Below are 4,807 nucleotides of genomic sequence, written 5' to 3'. Positions count from 1 at the left end.
CCCTTTGTTAAAAAACCATGAGGAAACCAACGGAAGATGAAGTACTAAAGCACTGGTTTTTGAAGAAAAATTCAGTGGTGCATCCCGGGGTATCAGCCCATGTGTAGTTCAGAATCTGCAGTTTGATTGCACCCACATGGCAGAAAATGCAGGGTGCTCTGTGTCAGAGCTGGAAAATCAAGATTTTTTTTTTTTGAAAACCCCCCAAAAACATTGAATATCACATTTTCTTTAGGAAAACAAAGAGACCAGGGGACTAACCTCATGCTCTGAAAAGGCTGCAAAACAAAAATCATGTATAAATTGTGCCTAAGGAAGGTTCTAAACAGCTGAGGGGTGTAGGTTGGTCCTGCTGTTAGTAGCCTTCTGGCTTTTAATAGCCACAAAGCTGCCGCAAAAATCTCAACAAACAAGGGTTGTTTAAAAGATAGGGAATATAGAATGCAAAATGGTTGACAATTCAGACTGCCTGCTCTGGTCCAGTACCTTCTCAGAGTATGATATTGTGATGTTTCCTACATTTCAGCCATTCAAACAGTAGCTTGAGTTGGGCGGTAGCCATCGCAGATAAAGTGCCTTTGCCAGTGCGAGTGGAGGAGAGTTGGCACCCTCAGTTTTTTCCTTTGCACCTTTTGGGCTTGGGAGCTTTCAGTATGTTAAAAAGTCATTGTCCACCTAGTTATAGGAGGAGGGATGGAGGGAGTATTGAGGTTCTGCTTGCCCTCTGATGGTCAGATGACTTTCTGTTGAGATTTAGAATTTCAACCCACTTTTTCCCTTTCTAGAGGCAAGGGACCTATTAGGATCATCCGCCCCTGGAGGCTGATGTATCTAATGGGTTTCTAGGTAACGCTGAGGGTTTTTTTCTGTCTGATATGACTGGCACTCCTATCAAAGCCCTGGCCAGCCTCTGGAACATCTGAATGGCTCTGGCTTTTAACATGATCACTTCTGAGCATCCTCTCCCACTTGACTCCTTGGTATACTGCAGAACTTAGGGAAAGGAAACAAGTTGAAAGATGGCTCCGCGCAAGTGGAGGAAAGATCTGGCTGCATACAACTGAACAGTAGTGTGGACTCATCATTAAGCATACATAGTGGTATTGAAGATAGCAGTACTACTCAGCTAGAAGTGATCGCCAAAGAAGAAGAAAGACAGTCCGACTCAAGGAGGTGGTGGAACCAATGGTAGCTATGTCTAACCACTGTGACTTGTTTGCAAAGCATTTTGAGGATAAAACCACTTGCATCCACTGAGATCTTGACTCTGCTGTTATAGCAGATGAGTCTCATGGGTGTCCAGAGCACTGTCTAGTCCTGTTGTTTTGGATAATTTTCAGATAGTAAGGCTTGAGGATGTGGACAAGGTGTTTGTATTAGTCAGGGTAACGACTTGTGCTTCGGACTCTTACCCTTCTTGGCTGATAAAAACTAGTGGGGGTGGTGGTAATTGACTGGGCCAGGAAGAGTGTTCCTATTTCCATCTGAAATGCAGGACAGCATAGCATTCTGATCCAAGTTTCATTCAGAAAACATTATCCATAATATCAGCAGCAGGCAGCTGCAGTCAAATTGGCCAGTCAGAATGGAAATCCTATTTTAACAAAACCAATAAAAGAGAGCGGCAATACTATTTTCTTGTTTCCCTTGTTCAACTACAATTCCATAAAACAGTGGATTTGTAGGCTCTCATTAATAAAAAATAAATAAAGGGTGTGAGGGGTGGGTGGGATCGATGTGCCTATACTTCTTAATTCCACCCCTGGGCCTTTTCTATACTGAAAATAGTGTTAATTTGTTCCCCTTCCACTGCTGTAAATATTGCTCCCTTAGAAAATAAGTGATTTATTTGACTGGAACAAAATCCATCTTGTGTCTCCAAGTGGTTTAGGGTTGTATGATCTATGTCTGGATTGGCCCACTTAATGCTATTTATTGCTCTATGAATGATATTAAGATGGATTTCTTAAGTCTGGTGGAATTACTTTTTCTTCTTTCGTGCAATTTTTACTTGCCACAGCAAACAAGACTTTGTCCATGTACCCATATAAAATAACTATTATCGTTCTTTCCCTCTGCATTTTTTAAGCATAAATATTATTGGCTTTGAGGTAACAATAACAGAATGTGCTGACATCAGAAAAATGCCAGGTCCAGCCCAACCAGAAGTAAAATGTATAGGGCATACTGAGAGATGGGTGGCAAAGCTGTGCATATTCTTTGTCCTCCCCAGCAGTATATATTGTGGGAGAGTAGCTAGAGGAAGCAGAGAAAAGCTCCAGCCAGCATTATTTTTTTTTTAAAAAAATGGAGTTTGCTTGTTTATTTTAAATTCAATTTGTAAAGGTCCCTTTAGAAACGAAAAGATACAAACACAAGTTAAGCACACAGTTTGCTCTTAGTTCAACACTTTCCTCATCCATCAATTTTACCCAAAATCACAAAAGTAATATTACAAAGCTTTCGTAGTGCACATTTACATATTTTGCATATACATCTATTCACTCTTCAAACAATACATTTCCATTGCATTTGGCTTAAAAAACAACAACACAGCCCCTACATCAGGCTGGAAATATATAACGTTTTAAACCAATGTGTTTTTCCTCTTAAAAAAATAAAATATATTACTTGGAAAGAAGCCCATATTACACTAATTCCCAAACAAGACACGGACATAAGGCAGGTGAAAAATTATAGGCCAATCTCGCTCCTAAATAATGATTACAAATTATTCGCCAGTATTTTGGCCAATAGACTTAAAGATGTATTGGGAGAGGAGATTGGAAAGAACCAAACTGGATTTCTACCTGGTAGACAGATGAAGGACAATGTTAGAAATATAATTGATATGCCGGGCGCCGGGGCGTTTTTCCGACGGCTCGGAGCGCTGAGCGGGGCTGCGGCTGTCGGGGTGGCCGCCTACGGGGCTCACGATTTCCATCGCAGCGACCGAGATGACTACTTGAAAGAGCTCTATGAGAGGGCCAACAAATACCACTTCTTCCACAGCCTGGCCCTCCTGGCTGTGCCATGTTTATGTATGCCACAATAGCTGCAAGGACACGCCTGGCTCCAAAATGGAAGCAGCAGGAACTTCCAACACTGGAAGACTGGCAGGTCAAGATGATGGAGTTCGAAGACATATTCCGGACCAAGATGACTACTTGAAAGAGCTCTATGAGAGGGCCAACAAATACCACTTCTTCCACAGCCTGGCCCTCCTGGCTGTGCCATGTTTATGTATGCCACAATAGCTGCAAGGACACGCCTGGCTCCAAAATGGAAGCAGCAGGAACTTCCAACACTGGAAGACTGGCAGGTCAAGATGATGGAGTTCGAAGACATAATCCGGACTCAGCGTGACAAACTGTTTCAAAAGGACTGGAACAAATTTATATTTTATATAAAAGAAAATTGTAAACATTTGAAAACGTTTGTAGGCTTGAATTGAAATGTTTCGTAATGTAACTATAAGGAACCGATTTACCGATAATAAGGTGAAATATTATAATTTGACAAAGGGTAAATAAGTGCTTATAGAAATGTGAAGAATATGGAAAGTTATGTGGAAGTCAGAAAGAGGGAGGGTAGGAGGTCGATGCTCTTATAGAGTAATATATTAAGTCATAGAATTATGTAACAAAAGGTGAATAAGATTTAATGGAAAACTCAATAAAAATTACTTTAAAAAAAATAAAAAGAGAAAATATATTAGGAGTGGCTTTTCTTTTAATAAGTTAATAAATGAACTACTTCATTGGCACAGCACCCAAATGAGGTGTAGTGGTTGTATAGTTCTTGATACGTTTTGTTTCATAGTTATATTTGGGTTACTGCTTTTTTTAAAAAAAAATGGTTAGCTTTTTGTATCATAAAGTTCACAAAACTGATTCCTAGTATACAACTGAAAGCAGAAATGGGCTCACGATTTCCATCGCAGCGACCCGAGATGACTACTTGAAAGAGCTCTATGAGACAGCCAACAAATACCACTTCCTCCACAGCCTGGCCCTCCTGGCTGTGCCCCACTGCCGCTATCCCATGATAGCCGGCAGCATCCTGTCTCTGGGCATGGGGATGTTCTCTGGTGCCCTGTATTACCATGCCATAACAGGGGACCCGATACTGACCAAGGCGGCCCCGTATGGTGGTTCCCTCCTCATCCTCGGCTGGATCACCATGGCCCCTTTACACCCCGTTCTGTCCCCATGTTGCCCCCATCTCCCAATGCCAGGGCAGCCAGCCCTGCCCCTCCCTCCACCCTTAGGCTAGCCAGAAGGGAGCCCTAGGAGAGGAGAGATTTCCAAATGTCAGAGTGGGATCCCTTGAGGTCTTTAGCCCACCCTGAATGCGTCTCCGTCCTGCATCTTGGAATTCCCCAAATGCTGAATCCCTTTTTAAAAAGCCAAGATCCTTCCCCCCCCAAAAAAAAATTTGCAACCAGATTTGAGTTTGCGATGGAGCCTCAAAATGCAATGTCTGATTGGTGCTTTTCAATAGGTGTTTTTTAACTTAATAAATGATGAGAGTGAATTCACTTTTTTAAAAAACACACACCTTTATTTGGGGGGGGGGAGAGAAAAAATATATATAATTGATATAATGGAATATCTGGACTCCAGGAGAGACAAACAAGTCGCTCTAATGTTTCTGGATGCTGAAAAAGAATTTGATAATGTGTCTTGGCATTTTATGAAACAAAATTTAGAATTTATGGATATCGGTGAAAAACTTTTAAATGGTATTTGGGCTATTTATTCAGAAGAATATGCTAAATTGATAGTTAATAATAACTTCACAGACA

General features: G+C 41.3%; 1 pseudogene across 1 annotated transcript; it reads left to right on the top strand.

The window, feature by feature from the left end:
• Positions 1–2,326: 2,326 nt before the first annotated feature.
• On the top strand, positions 2,327–4,529 carry LOC309524241 (transmembrane protein 256 homolog pseudogene; annotated as a pseudogene). Its single transcript has 3 exons — positions 2,327–3,041; positions 3,258–3,322; positions 3,901–4,529. The product of its transcript is annotated as a transmembrane protein 256 homolog pseudogene (transcript).
• The last annotated feature ends 278 nt before the right edge of the window (positions 4,530–4,807 follow it).

This window comes from Podarcis vaucheri, assembly GCF_965113315.1.
Source record: "Podarcis vaucheri genome assembly, chromosome: Z".
In the NCBI taxonomy this organism is placed as follows: domain Eukaryota; kingdom Metazoa; phylum Chordata; class Lepidosauria; order Squamata; family Lacertidae; genus Podarcis; species Podarcis vaucheri.
Note: the sequence above shows the minus strand (reverse complement) of the source record. Positions and strands in the feature narration are given on the sequence as shown.